The following is a 10,800-nucleotide window of genomic DNA, read 5'->3' as shown; positions in this document are numbered from 1 at the left end:
AAGACGGCCTTCGTTTTTTCAGAATTAACTTTTAGACGATTATTTCTTGACCACTCGTGAAGATATTCCAGAAACTTATTTGCTCGCGAAAATAATTCGGCTTCTGTGCTACCCGACAACAGTGCTGTAATATCATCAGCAAAGCTCACAAGGTCAACGGCAGGGGTTGAAAAGATGTCATTAATGTAAACAAGAAAAAGTAAGGGCCCCATTATGCTGCCCTGGGGAACACCAGAGAGAAGTGGCTCAAGGCTAGATAACTTGTTATTATGAGAAACCATTTGTCTGCGATGAGCTAAGTATGATTTGAGCAGAGACAAAGTGACTCCCCTAATTCCGTAGTGTTCCAGTTTTTGCAGCAGCAGATTATGGTTGAGCAAGTCGAAGGCTTTTGAAAAATCGACATAAATGCCAAGGACCAGGCATTTCTTCTCAAAGGCTTCAACTATTAGTTCTTTTTGTTTAATCAAAGCTGTCTCTGTCGATTTTTTAGGCCTAAAGCCAAACGGTTGGTCAGATAGGACACCATGCTTATCTAAAAATTTAGTTATTCTTGAACACATAATTTTTTCTAAACCCTTTGATAACACAGGCAGGATCGAGATCGGCCGGTAATTTGATAATTCTGATGTGTCGCCTCCTTTATGAATGGCAATAACTTTTGCGACTTGCATTTCTGTCGGAAAGATCCCTGTAGCGAGAGCAATGTTGTAAATGTGAGTTAACGGTGCAGAAAGTAAGTCAATAATAAACTTAAAAGGTTTTATGCGGAATCCATCTTTGTCCTCTGCACTGCTACATTTTAGGTTGCTAAAAACGGTTACGACTTCAGTTTCAGTTGTGGGGAAAAGGAATATAGACTCGGCAACAATTGGTGTTTGCAAAGCGTAGCCGGGATTCGGTGCGGTGGAAGAAAGTAGGGTTTTTGTGATACTCGAAAAATGTTCATTAAATGCATTTGAGAGATCGTCTCCGGTAATAACGATGCCGGCTTTCGTTACTGAGGTAACAGGAGATTTGGCATTTCGGTATAAGTGTTTGTTTAGTTGGAACCATTTCGCACTCACATTTTTACCAGACATGGATGAGAAAGTGCTGTTGTAGTAATTGAACTTCGCGGATTTCAGCTCTCGGTTAAGAGAATTGCGGTATTTCTTGTATTTCTCTAGCTTTGACGGGTCGCGGGATTTAATAAACTGTGCAAACAGCTTTTCTTTAACCTTTATTTTGCGCAGTAGGTCTTGCGTTAACCACGGCTTTATAGCTTTTTGTTTGCGAGGACGATCAACCAAGAAGCATTTATCGTACACAGCCTTTAGTTTCTTAACCAGGATGCTGTATGCGTCATTCGCATCCTTTGAGCGCATCACATCATCCCACCTAGCTGCACACATATCCGTTCGGAAGCGTTCCAGGGTTATCATATCTATGCGCTGATAGCTATTGCAAACTTTTTGTCGGGCAGAATTGGACCTTGCAGCAGGAATGAAAGCGAAAGTTGGAATGTGGTCACTTACGTCTGATAGAAGTGTGCCAGCCTTTGCATTAGAAATTTCCGAGTTAGTAACGATTATATCTAGAGAGGAAGATGTAGAGCAGGTTATGCGAGTGGGAGTATTGATAAGGTTTGAAAGTCCGTAAGCATCAAAAAGGGACATAATTTTTGTTTGTCTGGTCGAGATGCTTTGCATGTCAACGTTCACGTCACCCGCTAAAACCAGTGATTGTCGATTGATGGACACATAATCAAAAAGGCTTTCAAGCATATCAAGGCATTTCTCGAAACTACCGTCTGGGGGGCGATATAAAACAGTGTAAACTTCGCGATCATGCTCAACAGTTTGCATTTCGTAGTCAGCAGTAGATAAAGTGTACTGCTTTACCTCTGTAACTGCGCGAGTATTCAAAACTTGGATTGAAACGCCACCACCTTTGCGGTCAGATCTATTGAGGGCAAAATGCGTGTAGCCCTCTAAAATTAAATAGTTCGATTCGTCATGATACCAGGTTTCTGTGAACATTACGACTTCAAAGGAAAATTTAAAAGCGTCGAAAAGTGACTGTATTTCATCGTTCTTGTTGTTCACTGATCGGCAATTCAAATGGAAAATCTTCAGACTTGGTTCCTCGGCAACCTTGTTTAAAGCTACCGGAGCAAGCAAATGATAACTCTCCATTTTCAAGAGGAGCCATCGATTTAGTGCACTGACTTAGGTCATTTTGTTCACGTCCTCAGTGGTCATAATGTTTAGCACTTTGCTCTTTTCCATTTTTCGTGCGTAGATATGACCTCCACGGACCCAGACAAATTTCCAGCCTGCCTCACTTTTCTTTGTGATTGCCAGTGCTAGCAAACGCTTGCGATCAGGGCATAAATGCTCAATTATATGCACCTGTGTCTTTTCCTTCAACCCAAGTTCTTTGCAGGAAAGGTTCTTATTGCTTCTCGCTTTTAGAAGGACTGCATCGCGTTTTTTGCGGAGGACGAACTGGGCAACAACGTTAAATGCAGAAGGGTTTCCATACACAGGAATGCGATGGCATGCATCAAGGTCTGAGGCCGAGATTTCTTCGCCAATAACGTTACCGATAAGAGGGTAAGAGGGTAAGAGGGTTAAGAGGGTAAGCTTCGCCTCCAAGAGTGGAACACGACAGCCTCTTGCAACGCTGCCAGGGAGTCCACAGAGAGCCATCGCCCATTCGGCCTTGCTCGTCGGTAAATTGGTTTTATAGGAAATGAAATGTGTCTGTCTCGCATATCTCGGTGGACACCTGAACCTCGCCATAACGGGAAGGGACGAAGATGGGAGTAAACGAAGATGCGGTATTCACTAGACGCTCCTTTGTTAATTCCAAACCACTGAGCTGGCATGGCGGAGTGTTTAGCGTGCTCGTCTCGCACTCCGGCGCCCCTGGTTCGATTCCCCAACTCGAGCAATTTCCTTCTCGGTTTAATTTATCTGCTCTGACTAGAAAGTTTAATTAGGCTAATTGGCCAATTAAGCAATGAAATAAACTCAGTACCACTTACTTGGAGCATCACTATACGATCCCTTTAATTGGTTGCATGGTTACTAGCCAAAGTACAATTGGCCCCGTTTGAAATTCGCGCACTGTGACGCCACGACCATTTCGACAAACTGAAACAAGGTCAGCGTAGCTACGGCATGACGGCGGCCACCCGAGGTCTCGCTTTGGCTGTCGGAGTGTTGCTTTCGCAGCAAAAAGAAAGTGAAGAACAGTTAAGGGGGGAGCCTCAGTCTGCTAGCCAACATTTTCACAAGAGGATTGGCACAGGAGATCGTACGACGTCATGCTCGAAATATTCGGTAGGAGTATTGGCTGTCATTTCGCTTTTGTATTGATCGTCTTCCCATTGTGTATGGATTGGATTTCGCCTTCGCTTTTGAATCCGCTGCTGCTTGGGCTTCTGGTGGACGGGGCCTTCACACACAGATAAACACAAGTGCAAAGCGGGTGAAACAGGCGACGAGAAGAAGCGGACAGTATCAAAGATGCAGCCGTTCGGAGAAGACGCGATCTCCCCCTCCCCTTCTCAAAAACAAAAAGAGATTACACAACAGTTGCCTTTAAAGAATACAAATGACATAATTAAAAAAATCCCCTGTGCCCCTTGGTTTCTGTGGCTGTTGGCTTCTTTCATATTTATAACGAGCCCCTCATTCCCCTTCCCTTGTTTGCTTAATTGCTTAGCGAAGGCCTCGGTTCTGGCAGCCTTGACGCCATAGGAAGCATAAGAGGATTCTCACGCAGCTTCCGCCCTCTATTTATTTATTTATTTATTTATTTATTTATTTATTGATACTGCAGGCCAATAAACTGGCCCTAGCAGGAGAGGCAATACAGTAAAAAGTGTGACAATGCAAAACAACAACAAACACTAACGAAAAATAATGCTGGATGTAGCAGTGTTACTCAATGAATACATTCTGGCACCAGCACAATAACTAACAATTGACGTTCCACGTCACACCTGTGGTAACTCAGGACGTTCTACGTCCGCCGCTTATGAACGTGGGTGGCACTGATGAACACTCTCAAGGTTAGGTTACTTGTAAACATAAATACCCCCGAAAGCAGATTTGACAGCCGTCGCCGTAGCTCAGAGGTAGAGCACCGGACGCGTAATTCGGAGGTCGTGGGTTCGGATCCCACCGGCGGCAGTGGTTGTTTTTTCTTCTGCTTTTCTAATCAATTAGCTTTAAGCGATAACATGTTAAGTAATATTCTAAATTGATCAACACCACAAAATAAACAAATAAATTAAAAAATCCCCTGTGCCCCTTGGTTTCTGTGGCTGTTGGCTGCTTTCACATCAACACCAACATACGAGCATAATTTGAAACTGGTTTCTGCCAGCTTTCTAGCTTTTAGGTTTTCAACATTGGCACCTTCCCAGAAAAAAGTTAACTGATGACCGTTTTCATTCAGCCTGCTTCAGTATTTGTCGAGGAAAGCAATAAAAAAATTTAGGGGCACTTTGATTCTCTAAAGTGCATAGAATCAAAAGCCTTTTCCTCAAAACTCTGACGGCCTCTGTTGCTTACTGCTTGCTGTTGGTGGAAGGACAACGCTTCTGCGGCTTATTCTTTTCACTTTATTTGACTGAATTATTCTGCTGGTGCGCCACCTAGCGGCAAGCGCATGCGTAGTTAGGAGAAGCGACTAACTCATTGAGTTCATCAGTGGCACTGCCGACGCCATCACTGGATGTCGTCTGACCTAAATGAGACTAATTACTGTTTAATTACTAATTATTCAATGCCTTATTACTAACTCGTGATTAAGTATTGATTAATGACTGATTACGTATACATGACTAATTACTAAGCATTACTAAATAACACCTAATCACTATAATGAGTAAGCACTAATTCATGCCTGATCAATAATAAGTTACTGATCACTCAGTAATAATTAATTAATAATTAACTAATAACCAACTATACCTAATCGTTGACTAATCGCTAATTAATTGAATACTAATTACTTCGCAATGCACTTAATGACCAAGATATGAGTATTTATGGCTACGACATACTACACCACCGATAGCGTCATCAGTTTGATTGACAGCTATTCAGTGGCAGAATTTTGGCCGACAGTATTAAAGGCGTTCGCCTTAAAATTGGATGCACTGCTTCCAGGGGACCCAGACGCACACATCACGGCTTTTTCACCGAAAGAAGGAGAGTAGGGCAGAAAGCCTGCGATATAAGACGGTGTCGGGTGCCCAGAGTGTGTATTTTGAGAGGGTCTGATTCAGCCAGGACAGCGGAGCCGTCGGCCAGCCTAAACAGCGCGCCGTGACAATATATCGCGTACCTGCCAGATTCCCATCGGTTCGTGCCAGACGGACACTCTGCAGCGTGTCGTAGTCCTCGGCGGTCGCGCAGCGGTGCGACCACGCGTCATTTGTTTGCTTCCTCTTATTGTGACTTTGACTGCGCGTGTACCACTTTCGGCATACACACTCCATGCAAACGACAAAACTCTTTCCATTCGTATAAGCTCTTCGTACTTTGCTTTCTCCTGTGGGTGTTAGTCTGGGGACGCTGCAACGCAATGGGTAACTCAGAAGTACTTACGTAATAGTAAAACGTAGTAATACTTTCACAAATTAGTGCTGAGTCCCATTTGAACAATGTACCCGAGTCTAAGCACATAGATGATATTTCGACTTCCTCAAGATAGTTATCATGTCCAATTCTCGTCGAAATTCGATTGGGCTACCTTAAATTTTTTCTCTCTAGATAGTTTCTTCAGTAGTTACTTCACAGTTTTGATTCACATCGCACCAGAAATATCCGAGCAAGAGTTCTTTGTTACGAGAACAGTTTTTGTCGGCCACCAGTGAAGGGAGATTAGTAAGTTATCAGTTTTTGAAAGTGAGTAAAATACAGTCGCGGGGATATTCAGAGAGCGCACAGTCGAGTTCAAAGTGCAGCCGCAAAGGCTTTCTTCGATTGATGAGCTCCAAGTAATGGAATCACAAACCATACCTCTCAGGAACGTAATGTTGGTTTCCACAGCTCTTAAGTTTAATACGACCGTTCGCAAACGGCAAATGCTGGGTGGAATGTGTATATTCCTCGGCTAAATTTTTTTTTAATTTATGTAAAGTTTAAGTCACGCGCATTTCTTTTTTCTTTAATTTTTCTATATGCCCTCAAGGCCTATGAGGCGTTACAGAGGGAGTGAATACAAGGACGGACGAAAACAAGATCTGAAGATGCAAAGTAAGCTTACGGGGTAGTAAAGCGGACGCGTGGACTGAACATATCGAATCTTTAAAGAAATGGCTCTGCGCACAGTAACAAAAAACAAACAACAAACAAATGATGGGGCTAGGCAGAAACAAATTTTTTTATTGCATCTTTGAATGCCACAGTATCCTGAACGCAGACAATGGAAAGAGCAGGTGGTTCCAATCAGTTATAGTTTTCAGCAGGAAAGACTCAGAAAACAGATTTATATGGCATTGTGGGACGCGAACATTATATGCTTGACAGATACGTGTTGATATGTTGGTTCAGAAACGGGTTCAGTTTTCAGTAAGGCCTTAGTGAAATAAATTTTCTGAAACAGGCACAAACGGGAGGCCTTCCTTCGAACGTGTAATTTCGGTCGGTTTGTCGCAAGCATATTCTACTTCAGGTTGAATTAATGTGCGTTACAAAATTAGTTTGACATGCTTTAGCGCTTCAGAGAAGTTCCTACGCTGATAACCAAGCACGCAATTAGCATTGCTAGCGATATGGTTGGCATGAACATGCCATGAAAAGTTGTTTGTTCGGTGAACTCACATATATTTGTAGAAATTGGTATTTTCGATAGCTATAGAGTTAATTCTCTAGGGGTAGGGTATAAGCGTGTTGGTCATCATCGTCATCACCAGCCTAACTACATGTCTCTCCAATCAACACTATCCTTTGCAAGCTGCGGCCACTGCATCCCCGCAGAATAACACCATCTGTCGGGCTAGTTGGTTGCGATCCATATGTATCAGCAGCGCGAACACCACACAGGAAGAAGAAGGAGAAGAAGGTAAAGAGCGCTGAACTTCCAACTTTTATTTGAGCAAAAAATTGAACCCGCACTTTTATACACATACCAGGTAAAATCCCACCAGGGGGGTAATCAAGGCGTGATATCGAATGGGGACCAACACGATGTCCAGGGCATCAAAATGATAACTACTATCGCACTATACAAAGACTTCCATGAAAAGAACGAATGACATGCGGAAAAAACAAGACAATGTAAAAAAACAGGGTTGAGTGTGCGCAAATGGAAAAATGGAAAAAAACAGAGTTGAGAGCGCGAATTTTGCTAAAACCATGAGAAGGCAAGAACACGGTAAAAAGGTAAAAACAGGGTTGAGTGTGCGCAAATGGAAAAAATGGAAAAACAGGGTTGAGGGCGCGAATTTTGCTAAAAGAAGAAAAAAAAACATGAGAAGACGAGACACGGTAACAACGTAAGCGATGCGAAGGGATGAGCGCCAACAATTAACATGGCTAGAACTGAAATGCAGTGTGCCCCTAAAAGCTAGGTAAAATCAGGTAAAACCAGAGAGAAAGGTGATTTCTTTTTCAGATAATGAGATTGAAGGGGAGCTTACGCAACCTTCTTTGAGCCCTGAGATGTAGGTAGCTTCAATGATTTTGCTACCTACATCTCATTTCGTTGTTTTTTGGAGAGGACCATGTGTGCTGGTTATTTGAACCAAGAGCCAATAAGCCCATCCTACCCTACGATTCAGCCCATTCAAAACTTGTAAAAAGGAACATCGTGAAGTCAACTTTTATGAACGCACTCACAAAATCTTGTGAACACAGGTTGCAGGACAGTTTTTCGAGCCAAGTGCTGAGGCTGACGCAATCAGGATACCCGCAATCTCTCCTTTCGTCTGTTGCAAAAAAAGTCCTGATAAGTATGAAGCATGAATGTGAATCCCCGGATGATACGCGACAGCGGAACAAAAGGGTCGCCGTTCTGCCATACCTGCACCAAATCTCGCATAATCTGAAGAAAATTGGCAGAAAAGCAGGCGTAGACGTAGTCTTTTCAGCCCCTCTGCGCCTGTCAAGCCTGTGCAACAAAGTTAATAAAAAGAAAAAGAATAGTAGCTGTACAACCAGGCACCGAGATCCTTTTGTGCCTTGTGCGGAGGGTGTTGTATACTCTATACCTTTAGCTTGCGGTAAGGCGTACATAGGCCAAACAGGAAGATGCTTAAACGAAAGGTTAATGGACATAGGAACGATCTAACTGGGGCGCCGTTGAGGAACCTGCCCGCCCATTGCAGCGTATGTGACAGCCAAAAGAAGTGCATTCCTCATTTTAAGAAAGCAACCGTCTTAAAGAAACATAAAAACCAACTAACACGCGAAATCATTGAAGCTACCTACATCTCAGGGCTCAAAGAAGGTTGCGTAAGCACCCCTTCCATCTCATTATCTGAAAAAGAAATCACCTTTCTCTCTGGTTTTACCTGATTTTACCTGGTTTTTAGGGGCACACTGCATTTCAGTTCTAGCCGTGTTAATTGTTGGCGCTCATCCCTTCGCATCGCTTACGTTGTTACCGTGTCTCGTCTTCTCATGTTTTTTTTCTTCTTTTAGCAAAATTCGCGCCCTCAACCCTGTTTTTCCATTTTTTCCATTTGCGCACACTCAACCCTGTTTTTTTACATTGTCTTGTTTTTTCCGCACGTCATTCGTTCTTTTCATGGAAGTCTTTGTATAGTGCGATAGTAGTTATCATTTTGATGCCCTGGACATTGTGTTGGTCCCAATTCGATGCACGCCTTGATTACCCCCCTGGTGGGATTTTACCTGGTATGTGTATAAAAGTGCGGGCTCAATTTTTGCTCAAATAAAAGTTGGAAGTTCAGCGCTCTTTACCTTCTTCTCCTTCTTCTTCCTGTGTGGTCTTCGCGCTGCTGATACATATGGATCCCCGCAGACATCTTAATCTCAATCGCCCACCTAACTTTCTTACACCCCCTGCAAGTTCGTATGGAGCGAGATTGTCATAATTTTGCATTTACTGGCATATAACTCATAAGTCACTCGTTAAACCAAATGGAGATAACGTCAAGGACAATGTGCAGGAACATGTTATCATGAGCGTTAGCTATGTCACGTTACATAATACAGTCAAAGGCGCAAAGATTTATGGATGAGGAAATACAGTCAGGAAGTAAATATATATCAGGAATAATAACGGGGCCAAAACAGCCTTCTGGGGCAACGGATTGTACAGAAAAATTAGATGAGATAAAAGTTAGCTGTAACAAACAGGGAGGGGGTTAAAGAAGAAACATTCAATCCATCCGGAGTACCTAATTTTAAAAGTACGTTGGGAGTTTGTCGCAAGCTTTTACAGAGTAAAGGAAGATGCAGTTTACTATTGATCCATGGTAAAGGGAGCATTATGTGTTGTTAGTAAGAGATGACAGCTGTGTTTCACATGAACTGTGTTTGCGAAAACCATGCTGGACGCAAGTAAAAAACGATTTCCATTTGAGGAACGTTATGTGTAGACATTGGTGAAAACAGCGCGAAAGAAGAAGCCCGAAGGCGAAACTAGGAAGTGACAGGAAGGAGCGCTGACTGACAACTGAATTTATTGAGCGAAACTCACGCAATATATAGGAAGGCAGTGGCAAAGATAGTCATATGCAGTCAACGTCACATGGTGCAAAGAGCCATAAAAGCGATAAAAACAAAACAAGGTGAAAAAGCTAACAATTAACTGAATATCAAAAGGGATGGTAACAAAATGAAAACTACACTTAATGACTATACACAGTTAATGTCACATGGTGTAAAGAGCCAAAAAAGCGATAAAAACATAACAGGGTGAAAAGGCTAAAAGTCAGCAGAATCTCAAGGGGATGGTAACAAAAAAAGTAGAGGCCGTATTTTTAGGCACTAAAAAACACGTTTTAGGCGCCATAAATAGGCGGATAAAATTGCATTTTAGGCACGTAACGGAGAAAAATAGGCACTATAAACTTTATCAAAAGTGCACACAGTTCCGGACTTCAGCGCGCAATATCTGCCGTAAAATAAAACAAAAACAGAGCAGGAATGATTTGGGACCTTAAGCAAGGTACGAACATTAGAAGTCGTTTTTTAAGGCTGTCCCACAACTTTTCGTACGATACACATGCTTCAGCAGAGCAAAAGGGACGGTTACCAACCCGTTTAAAACACTTTGGTATACCTCGAAACAAACAATTGGCTTGTCGTGTACAAAAGTAGATACAATGAACACCTTAACAGGAGGCCATGTATTTAGAAATTGATAGAAACATTGTCAATTCAAAGCATCTGACAAATGAGTTCAGTCTTCGCTCACACAGTAATTGAACTAATTTATTTCAGACATACACGATGCTTCAACAGTAATAAATATGTTGTCATTTGTGTAAACAGTGTTTTATATATTGTGGCTTCACGTGTCTGAAGCCACGCGACTATCAAATGGTGCTTGCCATTAGAAGGGTGTGGAAACCATAAATTCGAGATGCTAGAAAATGTTACACACAGTGTTGCTTGATGCGGAATATGCCGAAATTAATCATAGTTCTGCACGGGCCTATGTACATCCACGAGGATCCATGGTAAAATAAACATCATCCACCTAGAAATCACTGTTAAAGCTACGGAAGCAGTAGCAGACAAGCACCATCTGGGGCACAAGGAACGAAAATAAGGCAGGTTACCCAGCTGGAAATTTTAATCAGTTAAACTGTTTCCAGCAGGT

Source organism: Amblyomma mixtum, chromosome 2 (genome assembly GCF_055824585.1).
Source record: "Amblyomma mixtum isolate Tamu chromosome 2, ASM5582458v1, whole genome shotgun sequence".
Taxonomy (NCBI): domain Eukaryota; kingdom Metazoa; phylum Arthropoda; class Arachnida; order Ixodida; family Ixodidae; genus Amblyomma; species Amblyomma mixtum.
This window is presented reverse-complemented; position numbering follows the sequence as displayed.